Below are 27,625 nucleotides of genomic sequence, written 5' to 3' on the forward strand. Positions count from 1 at the left end.
CGTCGGTGCGCGCCTGGTCCAAACCTGAGCTGCCAGCAGCAGAGCACGTGCACTTAACCACTATGCCACGGGGCCGGCCCCTAGATCAAAATCTTTTTATATGTTTCATCAAATTTCCCTCTGAAAATATTAAGCCAATTGATTCTCCATCAGCAGTGAACTGAAGTTCTTACATACATATGGTACATCAGATCGCATTAGTTAAAAGGAACAGAAAACCCCAATGGAGACCGGTTAATAAGGAAAAATACCTCATTTAACAAAAGACTAATGGTAGAGCAGTTTTCAAGACTGCTTGACTCAATGGCTTAATAATGTCATTCTTCCTATACTTTGTCCTGAGGCTGACTCCCCTCAGGATTACAAGATAGCTGAAGCAGTTCTGGGCTGACCATCTCAGCAAGACCATAAAAAATGGATCACATCTTCTGGTGTCTCCTTCATAGGAGGAAATCTTTCTCAGAAACCCAATAGCAGACTTCCCTTGGGTCTCATGGGCTGGAAATGAGTGACATGCTGTCTCTTTAAACCAGTCACTGATAAGGAGAATGGGACTACCAGGAAGAGTTTATAGCTAAGCCTTAAACCACTCTGTATTTTACCCTAGAGTAAACTCTGGGATTCTGCCAGTAAGGAAGCTGTTGAGGTGGGGTAGATCTTGGTAGGCAATTCATAGTATCATTAAAAAATATCTTTGACAATTTGTTTAGTGAAGAACTATTATTTAAGATTGCATTTCTTTACTGCTAGTTTGAATAAATATTTTCTCATATGTACTTCTAACTCTCTATTCTATCTTTTATTAACTCCTTTGGGAGGCTCAACACTTATTGGTGGCAGCAAAAAAGAAAAGAAAAATACAGGAAAATGAATCCAAGTTTCAGGCTGATATCATTACTAAAATCCCAAGCTAGTTTACAAGACCCACCACTTCAGAATTCCCTCTGTAGTTGCCAAGTCCATGAGTTTCATCCAAGCACACTGACTACTCAGTATAACATGTAAGGCAATATGAATTCGCCAAGCATTCATTATTTGCACTAACCACATCTTCATTAGCAGGAGAATTAATAGGACTGCAGCTCCCAAGAAATTTCTTAGGTTTTACTGACAACCCAAGACCATTCCCAGTAATATTATATGTCCCAGATCTCTCCTAGACTTGTCCCCAGACTTTCCTTAAGGTATAATAAGTCAGATTACACATTGCTTCAGCTCCAGTTACTCTTTGACTTGTTTGCTTGTGGATTTTTTATTATAATATCATTAACTTGAGGAGTAATTGATGCCACTGAGAGTGGAATCTACACAGTTTAGTCTAGTTGGACCATCAACTCCATTAATTTGAACTCCAACAATAAACACTCTGCCATCTCTCTCTCCTCCTTATCTTTATCTGTTTTCCTCCAACATTTCCATTTTAGTTACTAATTAAATACATTTTAATTATAATAACTAAGTAATAATACATTTCCTTCTTTTAAAATTTCCTTTGGAACAATAATTCTCAACATGTTCCTTGGATAGTTATTGGATCATTTACCATTTGCTTATTGGTATTTGATCTATAAGAATATTGATTATATGTCACATGGATTACCAAGTGTTTTTCTTATTTTATTTTTGTCTTTCAAAAATATATATATTTATATATAAATATATATATCATACATATCTTTTTTCTTTGTGTTTCTCTCTGTTTTCTGCCTTGGGTGACATGTTTAGGAAGACCTTCCACTATGAGATCAGATATATCCTCTCATTCTTTTCAAGAATCTTAAGCCTTTCGATTTCATGGTAAATGTCAGACTTTACTTATGTGTATAACTATACATTTAGCTAATGAAAACTTTTCAAATGCCAACAAAAAAATTATTTGGGACAATACATTAAAGTCGACATGATAAATGAGGGCTTTCACAGAGGGCAGTGTCCTATTGATGGCATTCTTCTCTTTTACATTTATTTGCTCTCCCTGGATGACATCACCACTCACTGGTACTGCATCTGTACCAATGATCACCAAATCCAGATTTCCAGGCCAACATATGAAGGAATTCTCCCAGCCCATGAGAAGTAGGAGAAAGTCAAGGTCAGGAGGAAAGAATTGAGACCCAGGGGCAAAAGGACCAAAGGGGAAGGTGAATGTTGTGAATGTTGTGAAGGCTTTGGCATTCAGAAGCTAGGGGTCCGCTCTATTTCATTAATCTTCTGTTTGCTCTGGCCAAGGTCAAAGTGGTTCAACCTATAATCTGCTGCTGCAACAAACATGGATACTATTTAGAACCAGAAAATAAAGAACTGTGGGGAGGACTGAGGAAGGAAAATATTATTCATAGCTTCTTCTCAAAATGTGCAGTGGTGGGGAAATCAGCTTTCATAACAACTAAAGAATATACACCTATTTAACTGTAATAATGACAATTCATGAACTGAAAGGAAGGGAAAAGGTGTTCAAGTCATTGCCCTCTTTTTTTACAAAAAGAGATTGGTACACTTGCTGCTGTTTAAAGAAAAACTATCTTTTATTCAAAAATCAAAACCTGCAAACCAAAAATAGAGAAATCATTTGGGCTTAATTTTCCAGAGAGAAATCATTTGGGCTTAATTTTCCAGAGATAAATCAATGAAACTCTTAAAATATTCTTACAAGGTACTCTGAGGGTTTTCTTAGAAACTGATTTAAAAGTGAGAGAATTCAGGATACAAGCGTTTCGGGTTGTTTTGTTTTTACTGAATTACCGACTAAACTGATTAACCTTCCATGTGTTCTATGAGGGGAGGCCCAGTGGAAAATTATTGACAACTTAAAGTTAACAAAATAGACACCTCAAAAAAGCTGAAAAGGCTTGACCAAGAACATATAGCTAGAAAGGGGCAGAATTAGGACTGGAAATCAGGTTTTCAGATTCTAATTTTGGTGGTGTTTCTACTCGACTGCTCCTTTTACTAATGTTAAAATAAAAATCAACTGAGTAAATTTTAAAGATTTGACTGACTTTATTCAATGAGTCATGAATCGGGCAGCACCCCATCAAGCAAACACAAAGGAGCTCTGCAGCGTACACTTCAGAGCATCTACACGTTGACTTTCCCTGAACTTCAACCACCATCCAATAGGAATAACAGTGCTGTTTGGCTTTCCATCTTATAAAATACTTGACTGATGATTCTGAAGTATTTTAAAGTATTAAGTATTATTACGATTTTAAAGTATGCTTTAAGTAGGTGGTTAAAGCTACTTCCCACTTTTTTGAATGAACTAAATGCAGTTTAAGGAGCTGCAGGAAGAAGTAAGGCCCCAAGAAAACCTCTGAGACCAGGAGGAACAAGTACCCACCTATGCATAACCTGGTCACGGCATCAAGCTTGTGTCCTGGGGGTGTGTGGAGACCGCTGCCATATTATATAGTGCCTGGCATGCAGTCCGTGCACAATTAACATTCATGAATTATTGAATAAAGAGATACATGAAAAAACATAAAGAAAAAAGAAAGAAAGGAACTCTGAAGACCTGTACAAAATGAAAGACTTGTATAGGCAGAAGAGGGTGGGACAAGGAAGTTACGCTAGCAAAGCGCTGATTGTTTGTGGCAAGGTCATCTTTCTTTAGGGGACAGCAGTGGTCTCTCAGGCAGATTACCGCACTAGTGCTGACCAGGTAATTCCAGATCGACTGGTTTAAGACTCCACTCCTGGGGGAGGCTGAAACTGTAATTAAGTCAGGTATTAAGTTTTGGTTTGGTGATGTGGGCTTAGCACAAGGGACTCCACTTTGGACCTGTTGTGTCTTTTTTTACCTGTGAGGAAGACTAGCCCTGAGTTAACATCCGTTGCCAATTCTCCCCTTTTTGCCAATGAAGATCGGCCCTGGGCCAACATCCGTGCCCATCTTCCTCTACTCTGTATGGGATGCCTGCCACGGCATGGCTTGACAAACGGCGCGTTGGTCTGCACCCGGGATCCGAACCCTTAAACCCTGGGCCAACAAAGTGGAGCGTGCAAACTTAACCGCCATGCCACCGGGCCAGCCCCTGTTGTCTCTTTTTTAACGCTATAAAATTCTTGTTTTCTAGGATTTTGTACTAAGGTTAAATAATAAGCTGATTTTAAACAATTTCAAAGGCTTGGTAATATTAGAGCACCAGAGCACCAGGAAGATAAGGTTGAGGAGATGAGGAGAATCACAGAAGGAACAAGTTGTCATTATACCCTTTCATTTAATCAGTGTGGCTTTGAGCCAAATAGAGATGAACAGGGACTCTGTAAAAAGCTGATGTGTGACACCCAAAATCCTTTAAATAGCTATCCTGATTTTAAAAAGAAAAAAACCCAATCTTCCAACCATTCTTTTAGAGGAAGGCACACACTAGATTATAAAGCTCAACAGAAGAACATGGGCTCTGTCCCAAAGCTGACTTGGGTTCAAGTCCTAGTTCTGCCACTAACTCATTGTGTGACTTTGGGCTAAGCCACTTATCTAAGCCCCACTTTCCTCATCAAGACAATGGAGAAAAATAAAGCAGCTACCTTATAGGGTTGCTGAGGATTAAATGCAATAATATATGTAAAGTATTTAGCACAGTGCTGAGCACAACGTAAACACAGTATATGTACATATGTATACATATATATGTTTGTATATCTTGGCTATTGTAAATAATGTTGCAATGAACATAAGGGTGCAGATATCTCTTCAACATAGTGATTTCACATATACCTAGAAGTGGAATTGCTGGATCATATGGTAGTTCTATTTTTAATTTTTTGAGGAATCTGCATACTGTTTTCCATAGTGGCTGCACCAATTTACATTCACATTAACAGTGTACAAGGGTTCCCTTTACTCCATATCCTCCTTAGTACTTAGCTCTTGCTTTTTTGATAACAGCCATTGTAACAGGTGTGAGGTGATATCTCATTGTGGTTCTGATTTGCATTTCCCTGATGATTAGTGATGTTGAGCACCTTTTTACGTATTTGTTGAGTATCTTCTTTTCAAAAAATGTCTATTCAAGTCCTTTGCCCATTTTTAAATTGGAATGTTTGGTTTTTTGCTGTTCAATTGTACGAGTTCCATATATTTTGGATAGTAACCCCTTATCAGATAGGTGATTTGCAAATATTTTCTCCCATTCCATAGGTTGCCTTTTCATTTTATTGATCGTTTCTTTTGCTGATTGTAGCCCCACTTATTTTTACTTCTGTTGCTTGTGCTTTGGGTGTCATATCCAGAAAATCACTGCCAAGACCAATGTCAAGGAGTTTTTTCCCTATGTTTCCCTAGGAGTTTAACAGCTTCTGATCTTACATTTAAGTCTTTAATCCATTTTGAGTTAATTTTTGTGAGTGTTGTGAGACAGGGGTCCAATTTCATTCTTTTGCATATGAATCTCCAGTTTTCCCAGGGCTATTTATTGAAGAGACTATCTTTTCTCCATTGAGGTTTCTTAACTGCCTTGTCACAAATTAGATGACTGTATATGCATGGTTTTATTTCTGGGCTCTTGACTGTGTTCTATTAGTCTATGTGTCTGTTTTTATTCTAGTATCATACTGTTTTGATTACTATAGCTTTGTAATATAGTTTGAAATGAGGAAGTGCGATGCCTCTGGATTTCTTCTTCTTTCTCAGGATTGCTTTGGCTACTCAGTGTCTTTTGTGCTTCCATACAAATTTTAGGATTGTTTTTTTCTATTTCTGTAAAAAATGCCATTGGAATCTTGATAGGGATTGCATTGAATCTATAGATTACTTTGGGTAGTATGGACATTTTAACAATATTAATTCTTCCAATCCATGAACATGGGCTAGCTTTCCATTTATTTGCATATCCTTCAATTTCTTTCATCAATAGCCTAGTTTGCAGTATACAGATCTTTCACTTCCTTGGTTAAATTTATTCCTAAGTATTTTATTCTTTTTGATGCTATTGTATACGGGATTGTTTTCTTTCTTTGTTTTCTGATAATTCATTTTTAGTGTATAGAGACACAACTTTTTTAAAAAATATACCTTTACTGAGATATAATTCACATGCCATACAATTCACCCTTTTAAAGTGTATAAATCAATGACTTTTAGTATATTCACAGAGTTATATAACCATCACCACAATTTTAGAACATTTTCATCACCCCAAAAAGAACTCCTGGACCCTTTAGCTTTCACCCTCCAATCCTCCTTATCTCCTCCCCAACCCTAGGCAATCTCTAATCTACTTTCTGTCTACATAAATTTCTGTATTGTGAACATTTCATATAAATGAAATCACACAATATGTGGTCCCTTGTAGCTGGCTTCTTTCTCAGCAAAATGTTTTCAAGATTCATCCATGTTGCAGCATAAGATTTTACTTTTAATTTAAACTTTTCTGTACTAGGTTTTTGATTTTGTATGTACCATAGGCAGTTGTTGCTTTTATAATCTAAAAAATTAAAAGTAGAAAAATATATTTTATGCATATTGTTAAATACCAATGGGATAATACTTTCTCCAATCTGTATTTTTCACTTCAAACTATGTGGCAAATGAGAGTAATTAACATGTATTAAACCAGGTACTGTATTGTGCTAAGTATTCCATGCATTGTCTTAGTTGCAGAATAAATGCACAATAAATCTTTGAAGTATTGCACTCATTTTACAGAAGAAGAAACTGAGGCATTTTATAGAAGATGTCGCAGAGTTAGTAATCTGTAGGTCCTGGATTTTAAAACCAAGCACTCTGCCTCCAGAGCCTGAATTCTTCAGAACAGTAAATATAGATGCCTTAACAGTGTTCAACAATATTAGAATTTAGAAATGTAAACCTCACTCATACAAAATAACTGTTATGTGGAGTAACTTATCTTTGAATAAAATACAATGCTTTGCACATAGTATCAATAATTTTAAAACTCAAAGCCCACAGGAAGAGAAATTATTAGTGATTCCATAGACTGCAAAAGGACTCATTACAGGTTGTTTTTAGCTCTTCCACAGTACGTTTAAGATGTTTTTCAATATGTAAAGGCTGAGTTATATGCAACTTGTCTTTTCAGAGATATTCTACTACATAACACAAGATATCCCTGAATTTGTACAGCTGTTCTTTTGCAAAGTACAACACTAGAATGGTAATCTACCTTTTCATGGCCACAAAGAGAACCATCCTTAGGCATACTATTTCTTACCCCCTCAGAACAGAGGGATAGTCACAGATAATAAATTCTCCCCCAGTGTAGCAATGTGGAGCCAAGAATGTAAATCAAAATATTTAGCGATTCTGTGTTTGTGTTCTTTATTAATACATATTGTTCCTGTTAAGACTTCCCTGTCAGGCCGGCCTGGTAGCGCAGTGGTTAAGTGCACGCGCTCTGCTTCGGTAGCCCAGGGTTTGCAGGTTCAGATCCTGAGTGCGGACCAACACACTGCTTGTCAAGCCATGCTATGGCGGCGTCCCATATAAAGTAGAAGAAGATGGGCACAGATGTTAGCCCAGGGCCAACCTTCTTCAGCAAAAAGAGGAGAATTGGCATTGGATGTTAGCTCAGGGCTGATCTTACTCACAAAAAAAAAAAAAGAGAGAGAGACATCCCTTTTGTTAGGACTATTACAGACTGAAGAATGAGCTGCTGTTCATGCATGATTCTCCATATGGCAAAAAGAACCCTGTTTAAGGGGTAAAATAAAGCCATCTGTGGTGGTGTCAATTTTCTTCTTGTAAACTGGTCCCTTTTAATGTTAAATCATTAAAATACATAAACATATTTCACCTTCATTGGAGGTCTTCACCATAAACAAAACTGTGTGTAACCTGCACAGGTTGCATAGTCATTTTTATTTTTTACTTTCTGATGGATTTTTTTTTTTTTTTGGTGAGGAAGATTAGCCCTGAGCTAACATCTGTTGCCAATCCTCCTCTTTTTGCTGAGGAAGATTGGCCCTGGGATAACATCCATGCCCATCTTCCTCTATTTTATATGTGGGACGCCTGCCACAGCATGGCTTGATAAACGGCACGTAGGTCCGCCCCCGGGATCTGAACCTGCGAACACTGGGCTGCCGAAGTGGAGTATGCAAACTTACTCACTACACCACTGGACCGGCCCCTCTGATGTATTTTGATGATCATACAGTCACTTCTCCTTCAAAAGCAAAATGCAGTAATAGTAAATAGTAATACCATCAATTCTATATCTATTTTTTTCTGTATAAAAGCTGAAAATGTCATTGCAGGCTTTTACATGCTTTTTTTCTTCCACTGGTTTCTGTTAAATCCCAGAAATGAACAACAAAAGAATGAATTATGAATTCCTTATTCATCACCAAAGTGATGAAGTTGTCACTGCTGAGAAATACTTAAGGGACATAATACATATAACACCATGTTATTAAATAAAGGCACTAAGAGAACTGACACAAAGTAGGCATTCAATAAAAATATATGTTGAATGAATGAATAAATGAATAAACAAATGAAGTAGAACCATGGTTCCTAAGTCCAACTTTTGATTTTCCTTTATTCTTGAGAAAAAGTATTTTTTGGACATTTCAAAATGTTAGAATGTTACATTGGATCTGTGAGACAATTACAAAAGGAATAACATATACATAATAGGAATATCAGAAAGAGAAGAAAGAGAGAAAGGAACAGAAAAAAGGTTTGAAGTAATGATGGCTAAGAATTTTAAAAAATTAATGACAAACACAAAACCACAAATCCAGGAAGCTCAGAAAACCCTAAGCAGGATAAAACACACAAAAAAATCTACACCTTGGTATATCATATTCAAACTGCAGAAAATAAAAGACAAAGAGAAAATCTTGAAAGAAGCCAGGGGGAAAAAACCCACTTTACCTATAGTGGAACAACGATAAGAATTACACTGGACTACTCTTCAGAAACCATGCAAGCAAGAAGAGAATGGAGTGAAATATTTAAAGTGTTGAAAGAAAAAACCACCAACTTAGAATTCTATATCTAGTGAAATTACCCTTCAAAAGTGAAGGAGACATAAAAACTTTCTCAGATAAACAGATATTGAGGGAGTTTGTTAAGTTAAAAGAAGTTCTTCAGAAAGAAGAGAAATTATATGTCAGCAACTCAGATCTACATAAGAAAGGAAAAACCTTAGAGAAGCAATACGAGTAAAATAAATTTTTTTATTTTTCTTATTCTTAATTGATCTAACAGATAGTTTGTTCAAAATAATAATAGCAACAGTATAGTAGGTGATTATCACTTATGGATAAATGAAATGAATAACAGCAATGTTATAAGGGACAGGATGGAGGAATTGGGAATACACTATTATGAGGTACTTGCACTACCCTTGAAGCAGTATACTGTCATTTGAAAATGGACTTGGATTAGTTGTAAATGTATATTGCAAACTCTAGGACACCAGCAAAAAAAGTTAAAAAAGAAGTATAATTGATGCGTGTTATGGGCTGAATTATGTCCACCACAAATTCATATGTTGAAGCCCTAACCCCCAGTACCTCAGAATGTGACTATATTTGGAGATAAGGCCTTTAAAGAGGTGATTAAGTTAAAATGAGTCCATTATTATGGTGGGCCCTAATCCAATCTGACTGGTGTCCTTATAAGAAGAGGAAATCTGCATGTACAAAGAGACACCAGGGATGTGCATGCACAGAGAAAAGGCCATGTGAGGACACAGTGAGAAGGCAGCCTTCTGCAAGCTAAAGAGAGAGGCCTCAGAAGAAACCAAACCTGCCAACACCTTGATCTTGGACGTGTAGCCTCCAGAACTGCGAAAAAACAAATTTCTATTGTTTAAGCAACCCAGTCTGTGGTATTTTTTTATGGCAGCCCTAGCAAAAGAATACAATATGCTAGGAGAGGAGAGAAAATAGAATTATATAAAATGTTCCATTAAAACCAGAGAAGACAGGGGCCGGCCCAGGGGAGTGGCGGTTAAGTGCTTGCACTCCGCTGCAGCAGCCCGGGGTTCAGATCCCGGGTGCACACCGATGCACCGCTTGTCAAGCCATGCTGTGGCGCCGTCCCACATAAAGTGGAGGAAGATGGGCACTGATGTCAGCCCAGGGCCAGTCTTCCTCAGCAAAAAGAGGAGGATTGGCAGATGTTAGCTCCTCACAAAAAAAAAAAAAAAACAACAACAGAGAAGACTGAAAAAGAAAAGACCAAAAAAAGAAGCATAGTACCAGAACAATGAATTGAAAACAGTAACAAACATGGTAGATATCAATCTAACTATATCAATAATCACTTTAAAGGTCAATGGTCTAAATACATCAATTGAAAGACAGAGGCTGTCAGAGTGGATAAAAAGACAAGACCCAACTATATGTTGTCTACAAAATCATGTTGGATCCTAACATGGGAAAATGGATGCAAATGAACTGAAACAATGGGGGAAGAGGTAGATAACATCTCATAGAGTAATGAAAAAACACCCAGGTGAGAAAACTTATAAGACTATGTGCTCCACAAGAACTGGGTCCCCAGTGCCTAGAATGGTGGCTGGAATGTAACAGGTGCTCTACAAATATCTGTTGAATTAATACATGATTTCGAAAATCTGACAGACGGTCAGGAACCTAACATGTGTGATGATCCAACCACCACCACCAAATCAATCAGTCATTAACTTGAAAAAATAAACAAAGATTATTCTTCAAAACAGCCTATTAAATGTTCCAGTGCCTTCACTTTGTGCTTTCTTCAGAGTTTAGTGTTTGCACAGCTTGCCTTGTATGCAACCTTTAGAAACAAAAAGAGAAATTAAAGAAATAAGGTGTGGAAAGAAACACTTTCAACTCTAATCTCCTTTTCCATTCTCTCTCCATATTCAAGTAAGGAAGACTGAAGGCCAGTGGCATGAAACAGACTTGTCTCCTATATAAGTGATCTTAAAATATATAGATAGATACACACACACACACACACACACACACACAATGATGTCTCAAAATACTACATGGAGCTTGTTAGTTCCAGTCTTTTTCTTGCAGCAGAGACAATCTAAATGCTAGCAGAAAAGGGAAGAGTCTAAGAACTAACAAACCCAGTTTCCCCATCCAGATAACTTATCGGTTTCCAATCTATCTACCAGGAAACAGCTATCCAGAACAAAGTAAATTGTTTTCTAAACTTTCTCTTCTATCAGTTCTTGGAAGCTTTAAATATCCTAGGCTAGAAGATTACTTATTCTAGAAACATAAATTCTTATTTTAAAGTCAATATATAGGAATGGACTGAGAACTTGCTTGTAAAACCCTGTGCTAGAATTTAAAACAACAAATTTAGATTTTCTTAAAGCCATTTTAATTTTAAAATCTACATTTGGCTGCTAATAATATACAATTAACTCCCTCTTAAAAACAAAGGAATTAAACTGCATGGCATTGAGTTCCAATTCTGATTTATAATTTAAAATGAAAAAGTTATTTACATAGTCAAAAAGGTGTCAGGGAGCAGTTTAGATTTTTCCAAATATAATTTCTGAAATAAAAGCCTGAAATATATTTTGTTTAAACAAGTTACATCGCCTTTATTAGGATGATACTGATAGAGCGTTTTTGATCTTTTAATGAGTGGATAAACAAAAGTTTTCATTTGTTCTATTTTAAAAGAAAGTCTCAATATGCAAATTAGATTTGCATCTAAATAAAAAGGCAGGTGAATAAGGTTAATCTGCTTTAGAAAACAAGTTTCTTGGGAGCAGGGTCTATGTTTTGGTCATCTTTGTCACCTCTATGGACATGCTATGCACATAGCAATTACCCAACAAATGTTTGCTCAATTGAAATGCTTCATTAAATAGACTGTTGATGTGAAGATGGATGCTGCTAACCATAAATACCTCATCTTTTTATTAAACCAAGCTAAAAATATTTACTTAATAGTTCCAACTATTGAATATAGGGTACTTGAAAGACATAAAATCACATTAAAATTAATTCTACAATTTAGGTTTATCACTAGTCAGACTGACTCTTCCTAGATAACTAATTTATTTTAAGTTCTAAAGAGAGTATAAAATTAATTTCTAAAATGGCTTCACTCATTTTTCCCGAAAGTAAAAACATATTTATGAAATAACACTTTTCTTGTTGAAATGGAAGAAAGTTGTCAGCTCTGTTAGAGCCAGTAATAAAGAGCCAATCTTTTCTTGACATTGATATTGAGTTGGCACTGTCTCATGGACTTACCTAAGGATTTTAATGATGAAAAGAATGATTAAAAGATAGCTTATATTAGTTGGTTCTATTATTGGGTTATGGTCTGTTGGCAGTGAGAAACCTAACTCACTCTGACACAGATGTAAATTAATGTGGACTACTAGAGGGCCCTGAAGTGTAATGTGGTCAGAACTACTCTTGGTCAAAATTAAATCTTGTCAAAAAATTTGAGAGAATATATAAAACCATTTTAACTGAAATGCATTTTTAATCTTTTACTTGAACTTTCATATAAAGAACATATTCAACAGCACAGCATTAAATTTCCTCAAGTAACACATTAAGTCATTTTAACTAGAGTTTATAAAATACAGGAAGATTTTCAAGCAAATAATATTCATGAGACTGTATGATTTTCTTAGGATTCATTAAGACTATTTTTGTGCATTAATAAAGTGGCTGTAAGCCAGCTTTCCATCTTACATTAAAAATATAAGTTACATATGAACACAGTAGCTTATGTGTTTAGTTGAATATTCATTTCTTTGCTGTCAAGTGGCAAAAGGAAGGAAAATTTTTGAAAAGTCACACTATATTTAATATTAGTAATTCCTGTTCATTATAACTAAACTATAGAAACTATAGATTTTTTCTAGTAAACTGTTATCAAAAACATTCTATACTCTAGGGGCCAGCCTGGTGGTGTAGTGGTTAAGTTTGCGTGATCTGCTTCCGCGGCCCGGGGTTCGCAGGTGCAGATCCTGGGTGCGGACCTACGCATCGCTCATCAAGCCGAGCTGTGGCAGCATACCACATACAAAATAGTGGAAGACGGGCACAGATGTTAGCTCAGGGCTAATCTTCCTCAGCAAAAAGAAGATGACTGGCAACAGATGTTAGCTCAGGGCCCATCTTCCTCACCGAAAACAAAACAAAAAAATTCTATACTCTTATTAGAAGTTTCCTGTCTGTTCCTTTTCTCTTTCACTCAAGAACCAGGATGACACCATTTCCATGAGGCCACTTTCACCAGTGCACCATATGACAGCTAAACCTCACTACATTCTTTATAACACTAAGAAATTACAATTGCATAATGCAATTTAGCATGGTAAAAATATAGGCTTTCATAAAACAGAAAATAAAGTTAAGAACGTGCTTCAAGTCTATCTTATAATAAATTTCATATGAATTAGCTTCCTATAAAATAAACAAATTTAAGTGAATTAACAAGACAAAACATAATTAAAATATCTGAGCAACACTGCATGTATTGATGGTAATTTTTGTCACTCAGCCTAAAATGGAATAAGGAAATAAGAATCTCAGAATTCTACATTACAGTTTTCTTTACAATGATTCATTATACCTTTAATGAAATATTGCAACATATTTTAAGAAAATAAATCAATTAACATTCCTTCTTATACCTCATTAATAGCTAATAAATGGTTACTTGGATTAAAAACTCTATAGTTGCTAAATCATTGCTTATATTTATTAAGTTATACAGCAAAGAAACATCTATATTAACTTATTGCCCAAGATTTTTGCATGATCCCATAAGTTGTTAAGAATAAAACATTTTTTCTGCAAATAAAATATGCTGTCACAATGCACACACAAAATCAACTTGTGTTTAATTTGTGATTAGTGAATTACATCTAACATATCCAAAAACACCTCAATAAGGGCTGTTGTATGAATTCTGAGTAGAAATCTCTGCACTCTTAGTGTAATGTATATTGAGGTTTCTTAGTGGTAAACACCATACTTTCTTTTTTAAAGTTAAAAATACATCAACTAGTGATTTGTGGCTTTATGCCAAGTTTCTTTTTCACATATACTTCAAATGAACCATTGTATTGAATGACAATAGGGCTCCATAAACTTGGCAGATATATAAGATAGTAAAGACCACAAAAAAACCCAAAACATTAATTCTGTCTATAAAATGTAGGGTCCCTGAAGAATGTGTAAAAAATTAATACTTACTTTATATATGATGCAAAACTAAAACGTGAAAAAAAGAAACTTGGTTTGTAGCCATCCTAAAGCAATAAGAAACAAATTTATTGTTTAAATAAAATACTGCTTAATAAGTAACTAATTAATACTGTTTAATAACTTACTGTTTCAATAAAATAACCTGTTTAATAAAACAACCTATTTAAATAAGTGCAATTATGCAATCCTATGCCATAGGCCTTTTTATCCTAACAGTAGGCCCACAGCACACTGAGATTTTAAGAGGGTTAGATAGCATAACTGTTCCTGTAAACGAGTTAATCCTGAAAGGTAATTTAATTAAAAGTGACACTGCAATTTCAAAATTACTAGAAAAAAACCTGCCTAATGAAAATATTTGTGCTGTTTAAAATTTTGTATCCTTTCAGCACCCAGTCTTCTTCAAAACAGCAAGTGATTCATTAAACATGTATTAATGAAAGACTTTTTGTGATTAATTCAAAAATCTAAAAAATGTCTTTCTAACTTTCTATTCCAATCTTTATCTTTTATGATATATAATAAGAGAAGATTTCAGGTAGTATTGTTATAGTTTTATCCTTAAAGAAGCTTTGCAGACTTCTATTTCTGGTAATGGTGGGCTAGATTGTTCAATTTAATATTCTACTTGAAAACTACTAAAATGCTAGTTAAATGCTAGTTAAACATCTCCTCGAAGCATTGAAGAGCTGTCAGAAGACTAGAAACCAACAGGTCAAAAATCTAAGGAAAAGTGAAACCCAGATAGCTAAGTGGAACTCCTTAGCCGTGTTTGTCCTGAGGACATGTACTGATCCAGGTCAATGTCCTTTGGTTTTGGCAGCCTCACCTGCAATAGGAACAGATGTCAAAGCCAAGTGCCATCTCCAGATGAGGAATCAAATAGGATCTGAAAGGGACACACTGATTAGAATATGGATGAACCAGATGTACACACACCCACACCCCTCACCCCCACTTGTAGCACCCTACAGAACATCGGAGGATGAGAAAGTAAAGGAAAAATATCCTGAGAACTTGAGGCTATGGGATGGCCCTAAGACAGATTTTTTAAAGGTTCATATTCAGGAAACCTAAGCTGTGAATTGGTTTTAAGGTAGTGACAGACTGGTGGTGTACCAGGCACCTGGCAGAAGCAAAAGTAAATCATTCCATGAGGAAGATATCTTCCTCCTAGGCTTTATAGAATCCCCAAAAATTATTTTTTCAGGGATAATAAGCACACAAGGAAACAGTATCATGAACGAAACAAACAAAACAATAATTTAAAGAAACAGATATGCAGAGACTTCAGACATTGGAAATATTAGATACAGATTATAAAATAACTATGGCTATTTGCTTACACAAATAAAAAGATAACCCTGAAAGTATCTGAGAGGAACAGGTAACTCTAAAAAGAAACCTAGCATATTTGTAAAAGAACTTCTAGAAATAAAAAATGTAATAATGAAACTTAAAATTCTAAGCATATTTAACATTGCTAGAGTGATTTAGAAAGAAAAGAGAGAGGGAAAGGGGCAGACAGAATATTTGAAGAAACACTGACTGAAAAACTTCTCAAATTTGATGAAAATTAACACATGCAAGAAACTCAACAAAACTCCAAGTACAATAAATTCAAAGAAAGCAACAATTAGACACATCAGAATCAAATTGTCAAAAGACAAAGAGAAAAACTGGAAGACAGCAAAACAGAAGCATCTCATCATGTACAAGTGATCCTCAATAGAATTAACAGAGGATTTCTCATCAAAAAACATAGAGGTCGAGGCCGGCCCGTGGTGTAGCGGTTACGTTTGTGCGTTCTGCTTCAGCAGCCCGGGGTTCACCAGTTCGGATCCTGGGTGCAGACATACTCACTGCTCATCAACCCATGTTGAGGCAGCATCCCACATAGAAGAGCAACAACTCTACAACTATGATACACAACTATGTACTGGGGTTTTGGGGAGAAAAAAAGAAAAAGAGGAAGATTGGCTACAGATGTTAGTGCAGGGTCAATCTTCCTCAAAAAAAAAAAAAATAGAGGTCAGAAGGCAGTGGGATGACATACCCAAAGTGCTGGAAGAAACACTATCAACCAAGAATCCTACATCCAGCAAAAATATCCTTCAAAAACTAAGGAAAAACAGGAGTTGGCCCGCTGGCATAGCAGTTAAGTGCGCACGCTCCACTTCGACGGCCCGGGGTTTGCAAGTTCAGATCCTGGGCACAACACTGATACACCAGTTGTCAAGCCATGCTGTGGTGGCATCCCATATAAAGTAGAGAAAGATGGGCATACATGTTAGCCCAGGGCCAATCTTCCTCGGCAAAAAGATGAGGATTGGCATCGGAAGTTAGCTCAGGGCCGATCTTCCTCACAAAAAAAATAATAATAATTAAGGAAAAACATTCCCAGATAAAAAACTGAGAGGATTTATCACAAGCAGACTGCCACACAAGAAATATCAAAGAGAGTCCTTTAGGATAAAATGAAAAGACACTAGACAGTAACTTAAGTCCACATGAATAAATAAAGAGCACTAGTAAAGGTAACTAAATAGATAAATATGAAAAGCAGTATAAATATATTTTTTAGTTTGGAACTCTTCTTTTTATATCTCCTATCTGATTTAAAAACAACTACATAAAGCAATGAGTATAATCAGTGTTGACAGGCATACAATATATAAAGATGGAATATGTATGACAGTAACAGTATTATATACAGTATTTGTATACTACTGTAATTATGTTGTTCTTATTTTGAACTAGATTGTTATAAGGTAAGGTTTTAATTGTAATCCTAGGAAATCTAAAAAACATATGTCAAAAAACAAATACAATAAAAGAAATATAAGGTAATTAAAATGGTACACTATAAGATATCTATTTAATATAAAAGAAGGCAGTAATGGAGGAACAGAGGAACAAAAACACATAAGACATATAGAAAATAGGAAAACGCAGATATAAATTATTCCTTATCAGTAACTACATTAATATAAATAGATCTCCAATTAAAAGGCAGCAATTGGAAGAATGGATTTTATTTTACTTTTTCTTTTATAATTTTATTTATTTATTTTTTTCCCCCCAAAGCCCCAGCAGATAGTTGTATGTCATAGCTGCACATCCTTCTAGTTGCTGTGTGTGGGACACGGCCTCAGCATGGCCAGAGAAGCGGTGCGCCGGTGCGCGCCCGGAATCTGAACCCGGGCCGCCAGCAGCGGAGCGCGCATACTTAACCGCTAAGCCATGGGGCCAGCCCAAAATGGATTTTATTTTAAAGAAGACATAATCCAACTAAATACTGTCTATAAGATACATACTTTAGATTCAAGACATAGATTCAAAGACATAAATAGCTTAAAAGGAAAAGGATGGGAGAAGATAAACCACACAAATGGTATCTAAAGACAACTGGAGTGGCTATACTGATATCAGAAAAAAATAGACTTTAAGACAAAATTTGTTACTAGAGACAAAGAAGGATATTTTACAATGATAAAAGGATCGATTCATCAAGAAGATATAATAATTATAAACATATATGCACCTATCAACAAAGCCCCAAATTACATGAGGCAAAAACAAACAGAATTAAAAGAGAAACTGACAACTCAACAATAACAGTTAGAGAATTCAATATCCTACTTTCAATAACGAAAAGAACAACTAGAAAAAAAGATCAACAAGGAAATAGAAAACTTGCACAGCACTATAAACCAACTAGCCCTAATAGACATCTATAGAACATTCTACCTAAGAAAAGCAGAATACATATTCTTCTCAAGAGCACGTGGAACATTCTCCAGAATAGACCATATGTTAAGCCATAAAAGAAGCATCTATAGAGTTAAAACTATTGAAATCATACAAAGTATGTTCTCTAACCAAAATGGAATGAAATGAGACATAACAGATATAAATTAGGGAAATTCACAAATATGTGGAAATTAACTACCACATTCTTAAATAATCAATAGGTCAAGGAAAAGATCACAAGGGAAATTAGAAAATACCTTGAGATAAATGAAAATAAAAACACACATAACAAAACTTATGAGATTCAGCTAAAATAGTGCTTAGAGGGAAATGTATAGCTCTAAATACCCATATAAAAAAGAGGAAAGATCTCAAATCAATAACCTAATCTTTGTTAAAATTAATAAAGAAAACCTCAACTAAAATGGGAGTCAGGAAGGCCTGTAGAGGGAGGCCATACCCTACCACTTGTCCTCAATTACCTCAAACAGGATGATATCAATTACCCCCAATAGAAAGATGTCAATTACCCCAAACAGGAAGATGTCAATTACAGTGTCAATTAATTACAGCATCAGTTACAGACTCCAACAGGAAGAGATGTACCTTGCACTCCCTAACAGGAAATGTAACTACTTTACTGCTCCAGCAGGAGGCGGGAAGACTTCCTTCTTGCCCAGCAACAAGCCCAGCCAATGGAAGATGCTGCAGCTCAGCCAATGAGAAGCTGTTGTCACCTGGACTTTCACTTTCCTCCAATGAATTTTCATTTTTTCCTTGCTGATGACTTCCTTTCCTTGTCCCACTCTCCTTACTATACAAGCCTTCCACATTGTGTAACCCCTCAGAGTATTTTTCTGCTGGTGAGATGAGATGCTGCCTGATTCATGAATCATTTAACAAAGTCAATTAGATCTTCAAATTTACTCAGTTGAATTTCGTTTATTAACACCTTCCACCGTAAGAAACTAGAAAAAACAGAGAAAACGAAACCGAAAGTAAGCAGAAGGAAGGAAATAGTAAAGATTAGAGCAGAAATAAAAGAAATAATAGAAAAACAATATAGAGATTCCCACTCATTTATGGATTGCCTATGGCTGCTTTCATGCTACAACAGCAGAGCCGAGTAACTGGAACAGAGATCACACAACCCGCAAAGTCTAAAATATGTCCTATTTATCCCTTTAAAAAAAAAGTCTGGGGGACTTGTGGTTTCAGATACAACATGTAAAGAGCCTGGAAGTCTTCACTCCCAGCCTTACAATAAGACAAAAGATAAACAAACTGAAAATAAATGACTTTTCTTAGACTCATCAGTGAATTAAAATCACTCAGAAATTATAGACCAAACTGTCACCCAGAAATTTGAGAGACAGGCAAATACAGAGAATTACAGCTGAGATCAGCTTACCTGGAGCCTTAATCTGCTATGAACACTGAAGTGATAATCTTGACAAATTGTAGGTTGAGTGTGGACTAGCTCAAGATTGAGAACCTCCTTAGGGGTCCAATCTTAAGGGAACCCAAACACTTTTATGGGTTTTACCTCAAGGAATCCCACCAGGTTCTCATGATGATGACCCCCCAAAAATACCCTCCCACTGTAGTCACAGGGAGGGTTTAAGTAATCATTTTGAAACACACCCAAAGCATTCTCTATAGTAAGGGCCAACACTCCAAGTGAAATGATGTTACCAGAACCTTATATGACCAAGGGAAGGGCAATCAGCCAGCTCCAGCCAACACTCCCCCCCCCCCCACCATCTATCCTCCCTATATCACCTAAGAGAGAAGAAAAAAGCCAGGAAGCACTTCTGAAGGTCATAGCCCAAGGAATCAGGCCCACTAAAAGACTGAGAGTTACTCATAAAATTACAGAACAATTCCTCTCCACAACACTTTATCATATCAATAGGACTCCAGTATAATAACAGTGGATTGCAACTGAAAGAGTGGCAAGACACAGATTCTATTTAAGAAGAAATTCTTAGAGAAATCTAAGACAACAGGAAAGAAAAAATAGAAGTACATCTGAGGAAACTGAATCCTGTGCACCTATAGTTATAGCAAACATTAAACACAGCCCAGCTCCTAACAAGATTAACATAAAACCTCAGCATAGCTAGTACTGATGGCCTAGCAGTTAAAGTTTGGCACACTCCACTTTGGTGGCCCAGGTTTGGTTCCGGGTGCTGAATTACACCACTCGTCTGTCAGTAGCCATGCTGTGGCAGCAGCTCACATAGAAGAACTAGAAGAATTTACAACTATACACAACTATGTACTGGGGCTTTGGGCAGGAAAAAGGAAGAAAAAGGAGGAAGATTCGCAACAGATGTTAGTTTAGGGCAAATCTTACCCTGCAAAAAAAAAAAAATTAAAATTAAAAAGAAAAAAACCTCTATTTACCTCAGTTTCTATTATCCTATATATCATGTCCATTTTTCAACAAAAGACTACAAGGCATGCTAAAAGGAAAGAAAAAAAACCAATCTGAAGTGACAAAGCTAGCATCAGAACCAGATTCAGAAGTGGGTGACGAAAATATTCCAGAATTAGATAGCAGTGATGGTTGTATAATCTTGTGAATATACTGAAAACAACAAAATTTTACACTTTAAAAGGGTGAATTTTATGGTATGGGATATCTCAATTAAAAAATGGTTTTTAAAAAGACTTACATGATTTATAACTTTTTCCAAAACAAAAGTTTTCCTGTACCATCCACACCCACTCAATTTGTGAAAATAACATCAAATTATAGAATAAAATACATCTATGAAAATTATAACAACTGAATGATAAACTTTAAGAATTATGATTCTCATTGCATAATTCTTTGCTATCCATAACATTAACAACAAAAGAGTAAATATATTTTCTCTTTTTTCCATTCAATAAATATGTACTCAACACCTGCCTCATATAAGAAACTGTTACTACGTTGTTGGGATACAAAAATGAAGTTGATAACCCCTTCCAACTTAGTAAAAGATATACATAAATAACCATAAAACAAGGCAATACACGAAAAGTGCCAAGCAAAGACCACACAGAGTACAATGGAGTTCAAGAATATAGGAAAGCATTTCTAGCTGGGGTGATCACAAAAGGCTTCACGGTAGAGTTGGCATTTTAATTGGGCCTTTATTTGTTCATTTGACAAATATTGAAGTGCTTACTATGTTCAGGTAATATGCCAGATGCTAGGAAAACAAAATTAAAAATGAAATGGATTCTCTCGTTATGTGATAAAACTCAAAGTGTGTATGTATGTGCTCATTTATGTATGTTTGTCTAACTAAACAAAGTATTAAGTAATGAGAGCACCCTTGCAGAATAAGTGGATTTCAACAAAGAAGCATAAACCCCTTCAATAGCTCCTGGCAATCTTTTAGAAAAATTTCAACTGCAAGAATATGGCCTCAAGTTTCTTAATGATTAGGCCTCTGACTAAATTCCTAGATGACTTCCTCTACTGATTCTTCATTACATCTATACTACATGTTGGCTATTCTATCCTTTCCTATTTTCTTCCCATCATTTCCTTTCATCCATCTATCCATTCAAGTATTAACTGAGAACCCACTATATCCAAGGCAAGGTACAGGGACACAGCACTACAGGGGATATATAGGGTTCCAGCCCCTGTGGAATTTACATTCTATAGAAGGATAAAGATGTTGAACTAGTTGGACAACTGTTAATTACATCTGATACCTGCTACAAGGAAAAAATACAGGAGTCTATGAGTGTATAATGAGAGTTTTAGTCCTTTTTTCCTTTGGAGGTATTCAACTTCATGTGTAGTAAGTAGCAAATACTCTAGGCGCCTTGGTAAACTCATACAGGACAGAGGATGAAAGATAAACTCTGAAAACATTCAAGGGTCTTTAACCATGGTGAAGTTTCTAAGAGTCCAGTAGTCTGGGACATATCACAATATTTCTACCAAGGTGAAGGGCAAGTTGCTTCATCTTGTACACTCTACCACTGACAAAGAGACACAAGGGCCACTTTGGATTCAGGAGGCCACATATACTCTATTTGAATGCTTTAGTTTGAGTAATTTACTAAGTAACTCACAGTTTTGAAAGGATCCCAGAGCTTCCATGCAAGCTGATCTTGGGCCATATGACCCAGAAGACCCAATGGTAGCAAATTTTTAAAAATGTAATAGCAATACCCTTAGGGTTTTGAACAAAAGCCTACCTTCCTCTTTTGATAAATATTATCCTTTTGAGAAACAGTTCTGGGCTTGCTACTGGGCTCTCAGGACTAAGTATAGGATACCACGTAACCATATGACATGAGCTGTCCATAGTGAGCTGCTCAGTGTAGCACAATGAAAAACACAGAGGATATAGAAAGGAAGAAAAAATTGGAGCTAGGCAATCATGCCCATAGTTGACATTCAGGTGACAGCAGTACTGAATCTGAAATCACTTTACAAAACACTGTCAGGTCAGTAAAAGTTATTAGTTTGGTCTTCTGTCAATTCCTGAGACATGCTATGTAAGCTCTTTTCTTCTTAGGGCCTTCACACACACTGTTTGCACTACAGGTGAGGCTCTTCTGCTTTTCACAGGGCCGGTTCCTTCTCATCTTTCAAGTCGGAGCTTAAATATCACCACCCGAAACAGGCTTCCCTGACCACACTGTCTAAAACGATGCCCTTATTCCCACACGGTTATCATCTATCGTGGTATCTTGCTTTTCCTTTCGTGTCATGTATTACAATTTTTCATTATATATTTGTCTGTTTACTTGAATATTGTATATCTCTTCCATCAGACTGCAGGTTCCACAAGATAGCAAGAACAATGTCTGTCTTTCTCACCATCGTATACCTAGCAGCTAGCACAATGTCTTACACACAGTAACAATCATTAAAATTTGTGGAATAAGTAAAATTGCTTGCAGTCCCATCCTCTTAGGCGTGGTACTTAGCCTTCTCTTCCTATAAACCCAATGCACTAACTTTTGCACTGTCTTTTTTGCACACTGATGGTGATTTGGGAGACTTACCACAGAAATTAAAGTGTCAGAAGACACTAATTAGGGAGTTACTCTTTGGCATTCCTTCCTAAAACTCAGACTATCAGTCTGTATAAATACTATACTGCAAATTAGAGCATAATTCAACATGTAACAAAGAAAGTTCATCATTTTCTGTGGGTGATTTTGGCCTAATGCTAATTTTGACGATTTTCTGAGATGGCTTAAAACATAGAAACAGGAAGAAACTGAGAAATAAGGTGTATTTTTATTACAAAACTTCTGAGTTGAAAAATTAACTTAAGAAGTAAGATAAAGAACAGGAGGGCTAGCCCTGTCTTGCTTTTAGGCAGTTACTGAAGAAGTCTGACTGAACTTCTTCTTCTTCTGTAATCAAAATGAAGTTTTTACTACCTTTCTAAATTTTCAGCTATGATTTTTTTAACCTAAATCTATGGTTTTCATTATTGTCATAATTACATGATGCAACATTCATTGCATCATGGAGACACTATGAGAAACATTCATTGCATCATGGAGACATACCCATCTCCCTAGCTGTTTCTGTATGCAGGTCCTGGATTGGATCTTTTTCTCTCCAGACATTTTCTCCTGTTCTTTTCTGAAGATTACATCATGAGTCTCCTGGGCCTCCGTGGGAGGAAGGAAGAAGAGGGCAAAGGAAAAGGATGACATTTCGAAAATATCAAATGTCAAGAAAACCAAAACATTACTTACTCAGCAACAAAAACCATATTATGCAACTAGTATCCTCATTCTTTTATCCTCATGGATTCTAACGTCAGCATTAACTGGTCATTTAAAATTATCATCATGATTAGTATCTTGATAACATTTAACTACTTTGTTAGGTTAAAAAACGTTCATGTTTTAACTAGGAGATTAATTGTAATTGCTGTATAATAATTCTGTTTAGAAATGTTAAACAACAAAGTTTCATATTGAAAGTTAGTATTTAGCTTAGTCTTAGTTTACTATCGTGTTTTAAAACTGATTTACTCATAATGATGCTTTATTCACAGAAATAAGTAATAATTTGTAGAGTGTTTCACAGTTTAAAGATGCTATCACAAACATTTTCTCATTTTTTTCCTCAACAGTTAGAATAATGAAGTGCTAGAGATATCAACTAAATATAAGAATAGATGGCATTCACATTCATGGGTGGTTTCATGATTCTTTAAAAAGATAGTTCTTGATTATACATGAAGTTTTGTATTTGGGAAAATAAACCCACACATTGAGGCAAAGGGTATACCAAAACTTGCCTAAGTTTAATGCACATCTTTTTAAATTCATTTATTAATTTCTATTCCTTTTCTTGAAATGGTCTTTAATAAAAACTTTAAAGATGACAGTACTCCTGTTGACTTAATTCTTAAGAATTCATAAAAAGATATTGATATTGTGGCTTCTTCATAATATTATATTTCCCTTCTATGTCTTTGTTAGTAAGTTCTTGGATTTTAAATTTTAGGATAGTGATAAGGTTGAGGTTCGGCATACTGCAAGTATATAGTTAGTCATATGGTAATATTATAATGAAGCATTTAAAATTGAGCATTTACTTTTTTTTTTTTTTTTAAAGATTTTATTTATTCATTTTTTCCCCCCAAAGCCCCAGTAGATAGCTGTATGTCATAGGTTCACATCCTTCTAGTTGCTGTACGTGGGACTCGGCCTCGGGTTGGTCGGAGACGTGGTGCCTTGGGGCGCGCCCGGGATCCGAACCCAGGCCGCCAGCATCAGAGCGCGCGCACTCAACCGCCAAGCCACGGAGCCGGCCCTAGCATTTACTTTTTTTAATGGAGGAAATAAGCTTGTTTTTTTTGTAATGATAGCACACAGTAAGAACATGTTTAGTACTATTTACACTCTATCTTGCATAATGTTACTACGATAAAATGGACTTCAAATCCAAATAAACAGAGTAAATAAACACCACATCGTAGTGATATAAGTAGAATAATACAGAGCAAAGATAGAAACAGATTATAAGGTCATCTCCTATTCTTCACAACAGTAATTGCTCAGCTTGTCATTAAAACCACCTTGGTGTCTTCCTTCCTACCAGGCCTCTCAACACATACATTCGATTTTTACTGTAGAAAGTTTGGAACATCCAGAAGAGTATAACAAATGTATATTTATGTCTTAATTATCTCCAGTAATTCTATCACACAGAGATAACCATTGTTAACATTTTAGTTTATATCCTCCGAACCTATCATATATAGGATTCTATTTATATTATGTACAATTCATTTTGTATACATAAAATTAGGGTCGTCTTGTATGCTGTTTTGGTACTTGTTTTTGTCATTACATATCTACCTTTTCCCCCATCATCAAATAGTCTTCTAAAATATGAAAAGCATGATTTTGGGGGAGTGTGGGAGGATTGTTAAAATACATTCACAGCCACGTGAACAATAATTAGAAGCATGGTCACTTAAAAATCAGATACATCCTAAGAAAATTAATATGCATAAGAGATAGTTGGCTAAGTAACAAATATATCCATGTCTTTATTAACATATACTTCTAAAAACTTTTCTTAAATTACAAAAATTGTGTTTCGTTTTTTGTGTTACTTAGAAAGTAAAATTCTCCTGTAAATATACTTCTCTCTAGGAGTTTGGTATATATTCTTCTAATTATAATGTGCTTTTACTTTATTTATTTATTATTTGGTGAGGAAGATCAGCCCTGAGCTAACATCTGATGCCAATCCTCCTCTTTTTGCTGAGAAAGATTGGCCCTGAGCTAACATCCATGCCCATCTTCCTCTACTTTATATGGGCCGCCACCACAGCACGGCTCCGACAAGGAGTGCGTCAGTGCGTGCCCGGATCCGAACCAGCGAACCCCGGGCTGCTGCAGTGGAGCACGTGCACTTGCACCATCAGGCCAGCCCCTACTATGTGCTTTTAAACGACTAAATAGTATTCCTCACATAGATTTACTGTAATTTAATCAATCCCCAATGTTGGGCATTTAAGCTATTTACAACATTTCATTATTATCAGTAAATGCATTCTGCAGATCCCTGAACATAAATCTTTAAGTCCTTCAGCAAAATCATGCTAAATTTATCATATCCTATTCTTATATACACATTAAAGTCTCGTGAATTTCAATTCCCAACTTCTTTGAACCTCAGTTGCCTTATCTGCAAAATTAGGGGTTTAATCCGAGTTCTAATAAGCTCCAATTCTAAAAAATTTGAGTTCTAAACATCACAGATCCTTAATAATTGGGTGAAACAATTGGTGTATTCTTAGAAGAAACATGAGACATATAATTCATGCCTTTCAAATGGTACAAAGAGGGTGGGTGTGCATGCATGTGTGTGTATGTGGGGAGGGCATATACATAATCATATAGAGGAATTATCTTTCTGGAATATCCATTTTACTTCAGGATTTAGGGACAAAGTTTGGTTTTTTCCTGTTAAATAGAGTGAAATACAAAAATCACACTAATTTTTAAGATAAAATCTTTGAAAAAATTTTCTATTTCTGAGTGTGCTGCTTTGAGCTCTGCCTCCAGAAGTCAGGATTTACTTCCCACTTTTATTAGGAAAGGATGTAAGGCTTTGATTAAGTGAAGAGGAAGAAGACTTGTCTAACTCAAACCATTTGAGAATTGGTATCATGCTTTATAATTTTGCATCCAGTGGATGGTTTTTACTTTCACGATCATCAACCCTAATTCAAATGCTCCACATATGTTCACATTATGTTGAACATTATATGTTCACACTATAAGCTTGCTTTAAAAAAAGTCTTTAAAAGATACAAATTTCAAGGATTAAGTAAAAAGAACTGAACCAAAGGCAGCCAGATTTTTCTATCACAGAAGAGTGAAGAAAAATCTGACACATGCAAATTTGAATTATGGCATTTCGAAATCCAAATGGACTAGAAAGCTAGTTTTTCTTACAAAAATTTTTTGTAGCCAGGTAAATAGCTATTAAGAGCAAACCTTGTCAGAGCCTTTGTTTTTTAACTCCAAAATCGACACACAACGTTCAAAGGACACCAAATGACGTGCAAATGAAGTACACACGAAGCAGAAAATCTAAAAAAGATTTCTGCACTTCTACTCCCTATATCCAGGTGGCAAATAACTTTTCCTTTACTTTTTTTCTTCCTTTAATGCATTAATTAAATTTTTTAAATTAATTTTCTGATAACGGCCGCTCAAAGGCCGAAATTGGAGGGCAGGTACAAAACGAGGTCACCAACACGGTCCAACGGAGCTTCACTCCGCCACGAGTGTCTATGGACCAACTCATCCTCCCAGTTGGGCAAGTAAGGCGAACAAGCTCTCAAAAAGCCAAGATACTACTACTCAAAAGGACCCGCCCTCTCAAACTTTCTTCCAGAAGCTCCCGGGGACCTGGCTGGTTCCCTGAACAGCTGAGAATGGGTGGCGGGGGGTTCAGGCCGGTCTCCGGCTCTGGGGGAGAGACTTGATGACCCCTTCCTCCTTGGCCCCAGGGGACTAGAAATTAAAACAAAATGTTTAAAACAGCGACCTGAGGCAACTTTCCAAATGAACCTGCAGCATCTTCTCAGACGCTTAGAAACTCGGTTACGGAACCTCAGAAGAAGTCGCGGACCAGCCAGACCGCCCCAGGCCGGGCAACCACTACGCCCGCGCCGCCAGCGGGCTGACCCGGAAG

General features: G+C 36.1%; 1 long non-coding RNA gene across 3 annotated transcripts; it reads right to left on the minus strand.

The window, feature by feature from the left end:
* Positions 1–8,499: 8,499 nt before the first annotated feature.
* LOC147914376 (uncharacterized) lies at positions 8,500–27,614 on the minus strand. Of its 3 annotated transcripts, none has more exons than XR_015555428.1 (5): positions 27,479–27,614; positions 23,461–23,559; positions 14,993–15,052; positions 14,152–14,207; positions 8,500–10,735 (listed from the first exon to the last, which is right to left on the minus strand). It is a non-coding gene; the product is annotated as an uncharacterized LOC147914376 (long non-coding RNA). The 3 variants fall into 3 exon arrangements; XR_015555427.1 differs by having other exon boundaries at positions 23,461–23,565; XR_015555426.1 differs by having other exon boundaries at positions 23,461–27,614.
* Between the last annotated feature and the right edge of the window lie 11 nt (positions 27,615–27,625).

This window comes from Ceratotherium simum, chromosome 20 (genome assembly GCF_057802395.1).
Source record: "Ceratotherium simum simum isolate JZ-2026a chromosome 20, ASM5780239v1, whole genome shotgun sequence".
NCBI classification, from domain to species: domain Eukaryota; kingdom Metazoa; phylum Chordata; class Mammalia; order Perissodactyla; family Rhinocerotidae; genus Ceratotherium; species Ceratotherium simum.